This window comes from Phacochoerus africanus, chromosome 4 (genome assembly GCF_016906955.1).
Source record: "Phacochoerus africanus isolate WHEZ1 chromosome 4, ROS_Pafr_v1, whole genome shotgun sequence".
Classification (NCBI taxonomy): Eukaryota; Metazoa; Chordata; class Mammalia; order Artiodactyla; family Suidae; genus Phacochoerus; species Phacochoerus africanus.
Genome location: NC_062547.1, coordinates 126,559,294 through 126,571,677, shown reverse-complemented (window position 1 = coordinate 126,571,677; position 12,384 = coordinate 126,559,294).

Here is a 12,384-nt window from a genome sequence, read left to right as displayed (position 1 = left end):
ATTGAGGGGAGGCGGGAGGCAGGCCAGGAGAAAGGAGGGGAGGGGAGAAGAGAAAGAAGGAACTTCTAACTCGGCTGCATCCACACCGTTTGAGCGCCTCTCCTGCACAAATACCTCCTCTGCCCTCCCACCCCCCATTTTTTTGGGGGAGGGGGGCATGACGTCTTCCATTCGCGTGTTGTCTCTTTCTGCTCATGATTTGTCTTTTCTAGGTGCAGGCTCACTGCCCTGGTCCTGAAAGCAGTGGAAATGTAGAAACCAGAGTGCATCTCAGCACACGTTTGGGGGCCGCATCGGGGTGGGCGTGCGCGGCCCGGCGAGTGGACCAAGTCTCGGCACTGGGTTTGAGCTTTTGCCGGTCTCAGTTTTTCAAGGAGTACTGCTGGGTTCTAGGGTCGACTAGCCGGGCACTCAACCTCTAACGTCAATCCTGGGGTGGGGGGGTGAAGGGGGAGTCGGGGGCGGGGCGGCTCGCTCGCTGGAATGAAACCCTCGGTCGGCAGTGGCGGAGGCAGGCTTTGCTGAGCTGGGAGGTGTGAGACCGAGGGTCTCTAAAGGGCGCTGATCCTAGCGGGATGCAAGCCTGGCGGCGGGACTGGGAGAGGGCTGTAATGGAGTCTCACACCGCCCAGCGCTCGCCCACCCACTCTTCCCGGGGAGCTCGTTCCTTCTCCCTTTTGGCGTGAGAGGCAAGTATCCAGAGCGAGGTCTGGTGGTACAACTGCACCCGGATACAGGCGAGGCTTGTTTGCCTTTGGCTAACTGGGGCTGCCCCAGAGGACCATGCATAGGTCTTTCAACTCAAAACCTGGCGCCCGACGTGCAGCCTGAGAGAGCAGCCCCGCCCCTACCTTACCTACTCCGGGCGCCTTGGGCCGCTGCAGCCCTTCCAGGTGTCTGCATCGGGTCTCACACTCCAGGTGTCTCGCATTCGCAGGTCTCACACCCACGAATTAGACACCCACCTCCACCTCTTCCAGATGTTTTCGTAAGTCGGTGAGCGGAAGACGCAAGCCGGCTGTGTGAAATTGACCGGCTCAGGCGCTTTCTCATCGCCAGAGTTCTGTCCACACCTCAAAGGGAAGAAATAACATTTGCCTTTCCCCAAACAAACCAATTTATTTAGTACCTGCCACTCTGAACAATTAATAGTAATTCTTTCCTGATTTCTGCTTGTTTCTTTTTGTCTTCCCACCACTCATTTCGTCTGAGCCTGGGAAACGAGCTATTTCGACTTTTTTCGGGTCTCACGCAGGATGCCTCGGTGCTACTTGGAACAGAGTCGGGCCGAAAATGTTTTGACTGGCGTCGTTGTGACAAGGTCATCAGTCATCCCTGGATAGATTGATAGTACCGAAGTTAAAGGCAAACATCGCGAGGGACCCCGAGGCTAACCAGGCAGTCTCCGCGGGCGCGAGCCTCGAACTACTCCATCCCGAGGAGAGGACGAAGTTCCAGGCCCCTTTCAATTAATCTGCTCGCGGAACAGCTGAAGAGTAGCTGTCGGACCACGGGAGAAGAGTCATACTCTCTTTCTCACACTCTTTCCTCTGTTCTCTCGGAGAGACAGCACCCGGGCTAGGAGACCGGACTTTGCGGCAGCAGCCCCACTCACCGCCTTGTTGTTTTTGAGCAAACAGGCTACTTAACAAGCGCTGGGTCCCTAGGTCTGGCCATTCCGAAGAACTTCCCGAACTGCCCCTCCATACACCTTGAAAATCTCGGGATTCTGAGACTTTAGCTGCAGCCACTGCTCCCGAGGCCTCTTGCCGTCCCTGAGAAGCCTGGGACTTTTCTTTATAAGACTAGCTGACCACTTTCGAGAACTTTCGACAGGCAAGGCGCGGGTAGGAGCTTCGCGTAAATTTAGTCCGCCCAGCAATCATGCGGAGAAAGCATTATTATTAATTCCTGTATTACAGATGGGGACACTGAGGCTCAGAAAGATTAGCTATGTTGCCTGAGGGCACATCATTAGCGAATGATGGAGGCAAATTCAAACCCGGGTCAGTGAGACACCGAGTGCACTTTCCTGCCCACTCCAGTCCGGAGGGACTGACGCCGAGGAGTGGGGGGGGGGGGGGGGCACCGTAGGGCAGATTTGGCTCCTCTGGCTCTGCAAGGACCACGGGGAGAAGCAGAGATTGTAGGGGAGCCCCTCCCCTGTCCCTCTCTCTCTTCCCCTTTGAGGTGTCCTCGACCCACCAGCTTAGAGGACCACCCCGCTCCCCCAGAGGCCCAAGGCATACGCGAGGCGAGGGGAGCCTAGAGCCCAAAGATCTTAGGGGACTCGCGTGAAGGATGTGGGCGAACTTCGGAGGGGGAGCTTGAAGGGCCCGGGAGTCTGGGGGCGCCGGAAAAGCACTCGAGGAACGTCGCGGGGATCCAAGCATCCCCCGTGCCTCCCCAGCGGACCCGCGACTTGGGGCGGGGCCCATGGTCAAGAGTGAGCTCCGGGAGGCTGGAGGGGCTTGGCCAGGGCAGAGGTCAGCGCTGTCCCACCCGAGGGCGCACCGCCGCTGCCTGGGCAGGGCAGCCGGCGCTTCGGGCTGCTTTCCGCTCACCCAAAGCAGGTCCCAACTGCTTTGTCACCGCCACCCTGTCAGGTTAGGGAAGTTTTCAGAAAGTGAGCCCACCGACCACAGGGACATGCACCCCCTCAAATCCGCGCCCCTCCTCTTCGTTATTTAGAAAACGAATGAAACAAATCACCTCTGACCACTTAGGAAACGATCAAACCTTTATAAAAATCCATGGCTCCCAAATCGATGGGTGAATATTTGCTGGGAATTTGTTCCAGAGGAATAAATAAGGAGCGTGAGTGTATTAAATGCAAACGGGGGGACATGATGGTGTTTTTCTTCATTGATTAATGACCTCTAAAATAAAACAAGTGGGAAGAGGAGCCGGGATCGATAAATTAACTACCCAAATTCATCATTTTCTCGAGCATTTTCTTTTCCCCAGAAAATTATCCTTAGGAAGCCTTTGTACTCTTAGCTTGGAGGGTGAATGGTGGGAGGGGGTGGGGCAGAATACAGAGGGAGAGGCAAGAAGGGGCAGGAAGGCAAAAAGAGCATTCTGTCCCAGAGACCTTCTATCTGATTTCGTTTGACATACATTTTTAAAGTTTGCCTTTCATATTAATTTTTTTTCCTGATGGAGGAGGGGAACAAACGGCCAGTTGCCTTTGACAGGACTCCAATAAAGAATTCAGCAGCTCTCCTCTCTGCCCTCAGCGCTCTCTCTTCTAGGTTTAAGGTCATGGGTGGCTGAGTTAATAATTCATTAATATAGACATTTATTCAGAAGGGTTCTCTGAGATCCACTCTCTTGGCCTCCTCCCAGAGATTTATTTTCCTGGGAAATGGATGGGAGGGGGGAGTGGAACTGCAGGTGAAAGAAGAGGAGGAGAAAAAGGAAGATGAAAAGGGAGGCTGGACACAGCTAGGAGAAATCTTTGTTTAACCAGATTAGTGGACAGGTCCTTCTAGCCTGCCGCGTAAAAACTTGGTTGAAAAAGTGGCATGCAAACAGCACAGAGGCTGTGCTTCCAGTTATCTTTTCTCCTACTTCTCCATCTGTCCATTCCCGTTTATTCTCAGAGCTCCATCCTTCTACTCTTGGGGATCCTGCAGAGCTGACTACCAGAGGACTGTGGAATGCAAGCAAAAGGGGGAAACCTCTGAAAAGAAACTACCCCACACCTCCCCCAAGAACTTTCCAAGGGAGGAGCTTTGCAACTTGCTAAGATGTGGACTCTCGAGGTGGCTCCCTCCCTAAGGGCACAGGGAAATTCTAGTGGACACTTGCTCCTCAGAAAGGGGTTGTGGGGATTTTAAAGCAAAAATCAAATGAAACCAAAGCCCCCCCCCAAAAAAAAGTCCTGCTCCCCATGAAGTTTACATGGTAGGGGAGAGACAAAGAGTAAACACTCAACAAGGAATTTTGTCAGCTGGTAGGAAGTGCTGTGGAGAGCACAGAAGAAAGGCTAAGAGGAAAGCTGGGTACCGGAGGGTGTTGCTACTTTAAATAGAGTGGTCAGGGAAGGCTTCTCTCATACGGTGAAATCTGGGTAGAGAATTAAAGCAAGAGAATGCCAGTTTTGTGACTAAAGTGGGGCACTGCCTGCCCTAACCTGTGGCTCAGAGGAGAAGGCAGTGGAAGGGGCTTTCCCTGAAGGGCCTCCAAGGCACTGGGTAAGGATTCTGCCTGCTCAGCTCCTGGCCACCCTTGGCTCCCTTTCTCCTCCCTATTCCCGCCTGGTGCCCACAAGCTGCCGTGAACTACTTAATATCCCTTGGAATACGTCTGTTCACATCAGCTGAAGTCACCTCTGCTGCTGGTGACTTAGACATTTCCACAGTGACCTATTCCCCACTGTCCAGGCCTCAGTTTCTTCAAAAGAGGGGACCAATGTAGCTTTCTATGTTAAGCTCCTGATCTAGCACTTTCCAATTTTGCCCTCCCTCTCCACCACCTGTTTTACACCCCCACCTCCTGGAGGCTATGAGTTGAAGGCAGGAGGCGTGTACAATGGATTGAGAAACTGAAAACAAGTAAACCCACACTGTTGGCTTGAGTCGCTGCCATCTTCCCACTGAGTCCTTTGAATCTTCACTCGTGTGTCCTTAGAACACAGTGCCAGCTACCTTGAGAAAGCAAGCAGGGGAGGAGGAAGATGTAGGAAGTGAAAGGCACTTGAGAGCTTAACCTGGAGACGTCAGCTCTTCTTCAAATGAGGTAGCACGAGCCTTGCCATGCTTCTGAGGTCTAGGCAGCTTTATAAATGTCTTCTCAGCTTTCCTCCTGTCACCACAGTACTGGAGAAGCAAACTCCTCACTTTGCCAGGTCAAAGATGGCCTCTGAGGCCAAGAGACCAAGCTCAGCCTTTTTCTGACCACTCTCTCTCATCCTCTGCCAACATCACGGCAGACAGCACCTGTTCCCTCCACTTGAAATGCAGCCCAACCCTCTAGCTCCTTTCACCCTGGTCACCCGACAGCTGTCATTCAAACAATGCCTGTCAGCCACCCCAGGCCTGATTTGGATTTGACCTACTGACCTCGAGGTCAAAGGCTCCAGAGTCCTTTGCAAATCCCTGGGGGGCCAGTTCATTCTCCCAGAAAAGTCTCTAAATATATCCTTTCCTTTTGCAGGGAAATCTGCTGTTATTGTTTGCAAAGGCCTCATGAGTTTAAACATACCAGGGCAGTTCAATCCTGTAAAGATTTAATGAATAGCCACTGGGTGAAAAGCAGCTGCTCTTTTTTCCTTAAGTCTCAACAAGCAAAGGACAAGAGTAATAATTTGACAAGAGGAAGGGTCCCTTCAGGAAGTCATATGTTCCCTTCATTATCTTCTTCTCCTTCTCATCCACCATTGCCCCCCCCCGAAATTACTCTTCCATTTTTCCAAGAATCTGTAATAAACAAGCCCAATCTAAGTTACCCATCTACAGATTAACAAGTATACATAATATCTAATGAGCACCTACTGTGTGCAAGAGACATTGGTAGGGATCTTGGGATCAATCCCCACTCAAACTCTTCTAGCTAGTGCCACCTGGTTCTAACACAGTCTTCCTTTGGTCTGTTGCCTTACTTAGTCGAAGCCTGAAGGTCCTAAGTTATAATCAGAATGAGGCAAGCATATTGCAGTGCATCTGTTTGAAATTAGCAACAAAGACTATGGTTGATACACGTTCTGCGGTCTGGTGGATCCTGATGCATGGTGAGTTCCCCTGAGTGCCCAGTAACAGTTTCTAAGAGCCAAGATGCCTCCTAGGTAGCCTCATAAGTGAGGAGGCCCAGAGACCTTCCCCCAAAGCCAGCTGAATATACAAGACCCATATTCCCAAAGAGGCTCTTACATACGCCTATGGGAACCTGGAAGCCTTCCTGCCCTTCATTCTCCTGGCTGGATTGGTGCCAGCTCTTCCCCTGAGTTAGGGGATCAGAGGATGACACTAAGACTGGTTTTTATGGTATATTACTGTTGGTGAGTTCTAGATTCTCTGTGGAAGGGCCTCTCCATTAAAACAACAACAACCTACTCTCAGTGTCCATCTTGTAATCAGAAAACTTGTCTTTATACCAAAGAGACTACGCTGGTTGCTGTGGGGAAAACCAAAAGAGTGTAAATTGCAGTGCCCCTGTTTTCCATGATCTTATGCTAAGGAAATCTTGCAGAGACTTGGCTTCCCCTGTCCAGTTCCTAGGATGGGGAACCAGGGAGTGGCCTAAGAGTTCAGAAGAGGAAGCCACCACTCTAAGTGAGGAGATGATCAAGCAAAGCTTCACAAACCAGATGGGCCATAAAACTTTTCTGCATTCAGGTAGGTTGAGAGGAATGAAGGAAATGCATTCTAGGACAAGGGAGCTGCCTGAGCAAATAAACTGGGAGGTGGAGTTCCCGTCGTGGCTCAGCGGTTAATAGAATCCATCTAGCATCCATGAGGACTCGGATTCAATCCCTGCCCTCCCTCAGTGGGTTAAGGATCCAGCGATGCTATGAGCTGTGGTGTAGGTCACAGACATAGCTCAGATCCCACGTTGCTGTGGCTGTGGCATAGGCCAGTGGCTACAGTTCCCATTGGATCCCTAGCCTGGGAACCTCCATATGCTGTGGGTGCAGTCCTAAAAAGACAAAAAAAAAAAAAACACAAAACAAATAAACTAGGAGACCAGGTGACGTTTCTTCCTCCATTCATGAGAATAATGGTTGGCTGGCTGGCTGCCCCCTCTCCAAGAGCCAGAACTCCTTCTCCTTCGGGGGCCATGAAGTCATATTCCATAGGTTCAGAAAGAGGTTTTTGTGAAAATGTCCTGAGCCAGCGTGCTCAAGTTTAAGTCTGTGAATCAACCCACAATTAAGAGAAAACTGAAAAACGAAAAATGGTTGAGGGCTCCAAGATGAAACCATTAGCCCAGCAGAAACTTCACTGGACCATGATTTCCTAAACTTGGCAATGCCATTTCCTGATTCTGGATCATACAGGCTATGACTCTCTGAACTTTATCTATCTATCTATCTATCTATCTATCTATCTATCTATCTATCTATCTATCTGTCTATCTATCTGTCTATCATGTCTTTCCTAGGGCCGCACCCGTGGCATATGGAGGTTCCCAGGCTAGGGGTTGAATTGGATCTGTAGCCGCTGGCCTACGCCAGAGCCTCAGCAATGCAGGATCCAAGCCACGTCTGTGACCTACACCACAGCTCATGGCAACACCAGATCCTTAACCCACTGAGCAAGGGCAGGGACCGAACCCGCAACCTCATGGTTCCTAGTCGGATTCGTTAACCACTTCGCCACGACGGGAACTCCCGAAAACTCCTTTTTTTTTTTTTTTAAATTTATTGAACTGTTCTTTTTAAACATAGTAAAGAACTATGATATATGTGATATATGATATATGATATATATTTACATAATACACATATATACATTTATCTTATCTATAAAAGAGTAGTGATCTAGAACTTCCTGAAGTAAAGACCATCCAAAAAACTGTTTTAGAATAGGCAGACATGTTTTCCAAGCATCCTTATAGATGATGATTAATGTCCCTTTAAAAGGAAAAAAAAAGTTACAGAAAAAACACAAGATTCTTGAGTCTCAAAGAAGAAAACATTTTTCATTGACAAAACTGCTGCTCAATTCTTTTTTTTTTTTTTTGTCTTTTTGGGACCAAACCTGCAGCTTATGGAGGTTCCCAGGCTAGGGGATCTAATCAGAGCTACAGCCGGTCGCCACAGCCACAGCCACAGCAGTGCCAGATCCGAGCCATGTCTGCAACCTACACCACAGCTCATGGCCACACTGGATCCTTAACCCACTGAGTGAGGCCAGGAACCTGTGTCCTCATGGATGCTACTCAGATTCATTTTTGCTGAGTCACAGCGGGAACTCCCTAGATTACTGAAGGTAGCAGGTAGCTGAAATTAGACAGACAACAGCATTAACAAAGAGGATTCGATAACTTTCCTATGAAAAACCAGATTATGAGGTTCAGGTATGGATGGATTCAGAAGTTCAAACAACTTCATGAAGTCTCAGTCTTTCTCTTCATCTCTTGGTTCTGCCTTCCTCTCACTCGAATCTCAGGCAAAATCTACCATGTGGTTTACACCCAGCAGCCCCAAGTTGACCTTACTCTTCTAGAGAGCAATCCCAGGGAAAAGATCATTTATTTCCCAAATGTTGCAAAAAAAGTTCTGGAATCTTAACAGGCTGATTTGAATCAGCCAACTATTCCTGAACTAATCATTACAACCAAAGAAATAGAGTATATGGACTGCTCAGATCTGGACATTAGGACACGGACTGAAGATAGGGAGGAAGGGTTTTCCAAAGGAAAGCCAGGGAGCTATCCCTAGAAGAGTAGGAGTGAATGCTGACAGGTAAATAGAAGATGTCCACTTCTCTAAGAAGGTTTTGCCTGCTAATACTTTCAAGTCCATTTTTTTTAATTATCTTTTTTTTTGCCCGCTGTACAGCATGGGGATCAAGTTACTCTTACATGTATACATTTTTTTCCCACCCTTTGTTCTGTTGCAATGTGAGTATCTAGACATAGTTCTCAATGCTACTCAGCAGGATCTCCTTGTAAATCTATTCTAAATTGTATCTGATAATCCCAAACTCCCGATCCCTCCCACTTCCTCCCTCTCCCTTCAGGCAGCCACAAGTCTCTTCTCCAAATCCATGATTTTCTCTTCTGAGGAGATGTTCATTTGTGCTGGATATTAGATTCCAGTTATAAGTGATACCATATGGTATTTGTCTTTCTGACTCATTTCACTCAGTATGAGAGTCTCTGGTTCCATCCATGTTGCTGCAAATGGCATTATGTCATTCTTTTTTATGGCTGAGTAGTATTCCATTGTGTATATATACCACATCTTCCGAATCCAATCATCTGTTGATGGACATTTGGGTTGTTTCCACGTCCTGGCTATTGTGAATAGCGCTGCAATGAACATGCGGGTGCATGTGTCTCTTTTAAATAGAGTTTTGTCCGGATATATGCCCAAGAGTGGGATTGTGGGTCATATGGAAGTTCTATGTATAGATTTCTAAGGTATCTCCAAACTGTTCTCCATAGTGGCTGTACCAGCTTACATTCCCACCAACAGTGCAGGAGGGTTCCCTTTTCTCTACAACCCCTCCAGCATCAAGTCCATTTTTTAAAAGAAATATTACCATTGATAAGTCCTAGGCTACTCATAGAAATTATCTACTCATTTATTGGACAGAGGGAAGCAGGACTTAGCCTCCCCAAAGCCATCATGATTGTCTCCTAAGAGCAGAGTCTTAACAAACAGTTTTGGCTCCGAGAGCAAGTCATTCTGTGACACACACCAATAGTTAACCAACTTAGCTCCCATTTGCAACCCTCCTTTCTCTACTTACTTTCTAGGATTGATGTAGAAGTAGCCAATCAAATATAACTAGGAGTCCTTGGGTGAAACTTCTAAGAAATCTTTTAAGAAGAGATATCATCAGCTGCCATGCCCTGTAGATTTTCTACTTTTGTTCTTTGCCTCTTCCTATTTCTTCTGTCCTGGAACACACACACAGTGAGCGGAGGTGAAAAAGATCTTGCAATGCTTAGGAAGAAGGCTACAGGCTAAAAGTAGAAGACCCAAAATATAAAAGGAGCCCCAGTCCCTTGTGGAATCACTGAGCTATAATCCCAGTCTTGGACTATCTGTCCCTAGACTTCTGGTCAAGCAGGATGAAAGCCCCTTTACTTGCAGCCCAAAGCCATCTTAATAGATACACAAACTTCCAAATTATTCAGTAATTCATGATGTGGTTTTCAGAAAGCTTTTATTAATTAGGACACCACCAGGTGGCTCCATATATTATTAATTATTCTTGTTAACCAGGTTCTGAGATCATAGCTTCTATACTTTTAGGAGATGAATGCTATCAACATAGGCAGTATAATTAGATAGAAAGTATAGTTAGGGGATATAACACATTCAGAACATTTGGAATCAAAATTAGCTCCAACCTGTAAATTAGTAACTGTGCAACTTTAGATAAGTTACTTAATATTCATTTATCCACAGACCTCAAGTGTAAATCCCTAGTATTTTTATGAGCATCCAATGTATTTAGAACATTGAAGGCACTCTCTATGTTGTATCTTTTTATATACATTGCCTTTTTGTAAACACTGTTTAAGATTTATGTCTCCTACATTTTAGTATCATGGAGGTAACTCCAGTTAACACATATGGCTCAGCAATAGACACAGAGCATATAGACAGAGATGGCTAATTGTTCAGTTCCTTGTCTTCTTGTTTGTCCTTCTACTTCCATAGGGTGGAAAATATTGGTTTCAAGGACAGTTGTCACTTCCAATTTTTTTTTTTTTTCTGTCTTTTCTAGGGCCAAACCGGCAGCATATGGAGGTTCCCATGCTAGGGGTCGAATCGGAGCTATAGTCGCCAGCCTATGCCATAGGCACAGCAACGCCAGATCCAAGCCGTGTCTGTGACGTACACCACAGCTCACGGCAATGACAGATCCTTAACCCACTGAGCAAGGCCAGGGATTGAACCTGCAACCTCATGGTTCCTAGTCAGATTCATTAACCACTGCGCCACGATGGGAACTCCCACTTCCAAATTTATGCCACCAGTTTCCTTATGAAACTCTTGCCAAAAAAGCAAGGCTTTTGTTTATTTTAACCTCTAAATGTTTATGAATCACAACTCTATCCACATATCAACTACACTGTCAGGAGAGCGTGCCATCTTTACCATATACCACATGCTTTCTCCTGCAACTGGATGCCACTCACTTTCAAGACATTCATTCTGATGTTTGAGCTGATCTCTTAAATGTGCATTTGCTTGCTCTGACAGAAAATATTCTCTCTTTCACTGTAAGAAAAAGCTGGATATGAAATCAATAATTATGATTGAGAACATATATATTTCACACAAAAAGAAATGTCTCCAGAGAAATATATGCCACTTAGAGTCCATAACAAGCTAAGTAACAGGTCACCAGTTTTTTTTTCTTTTTCTTTTTTTTCTTTTTTAGGGCCGCATCCACGGCATTTGGAAGTGCCTAGGCTAGGGGTGGAATTGGAACTCAGCAATAGACACAGAGCATGTAGACAGAGATGGTTACAGCCACAGAAACTCAGGATCTGAGCCATGTCTGTGACCGATACCACAGCTCACGGCAACACTGCATACTAAACCCATGGAGCAAGGCCGGGGATTGAACCCACAGCCTCCTCGTTCCTAGTCAGATTCATTTCCGCTGCGCCACAACGGGAACTCCCAGGTCACCGTTTTGATCATTCGGATACTCATCTTAGAGCTAACTGGTCTATACCCTCAGACCCACAATCCCAGTAAATGCTGCTTACCAGGAAAAGGACTAGGATTCAGGACGAAGATAAATACTCTTAGCTAAAATTTATTTTACATACACTGTGTGCTGAGTCATTGATTAAGTGTTTTTCATTTACTATTTCATCTAATATTCACTTTGATATGGTTACTTTTGAAGGGAAACATTTATTTTTTTCTTTATAGTTTTACTACCTAAAAGTGGATCTCTTAAATAATATACTTCATTTCACCTGTTTTTTCATTTGATAAATAGACTCATACCAAAACATTTTCTTTAGAATCTTACTCCTTTTGGGCAAAATTATATTTGTAAGTTTTATCCACACTGTTGTGTTTGACTCGGCCCGTTCATTTCTAGTGTTGCACAGTGTAAGAATATGCCATAATTTGTCACTATGTCAAATGAAGACATTTGAACTGTTTTCAACATTTGGTTGTTATGAAAAAGACTGCTATGGACATTCTTGAACCTGTATCCTGTTACATGTATGCATGAGGATCTGTATGGTATAGACCCGAGTCAGTTTGCTGGATCATAGGATTTGTATATCTTAAACTTTAATGGAGGAGTTCCCGTCGTGGTGCAGTGGTTAACGAATCCGACTAGGAACCATGAGGTTGCAGGTTCTGTCCCTGCCCTTGCTCAGTGGGTTAAGGATCCGGCGTTGCCGTGAGCTGTGGTGTAGGTTGCAGACGCGGCGCGGATCCCATGTTGCTGTGGCTCTGGCGTAGGCCGGTGGCTACAGCTCCGATTCAACCCCTAGCCTGAGAACCTCCATATGCCGTGGGAGTGGCCCAAGAAATAGCAACAACAACAACAAAAGACAAAAAGACAAAAGACAAAAAAAAAAACTTTAATGGAAAGTGCCAAAAGTGTTATGTAAAATAGTTATGTTAATTTGTATTCCCACAAGCAATGGAGAGCTCTTGCTATACCACACTTTAACACTCAGAAATGTTAGTGAAGTTTTTTTTGCACGTAGTTTATGGATTAA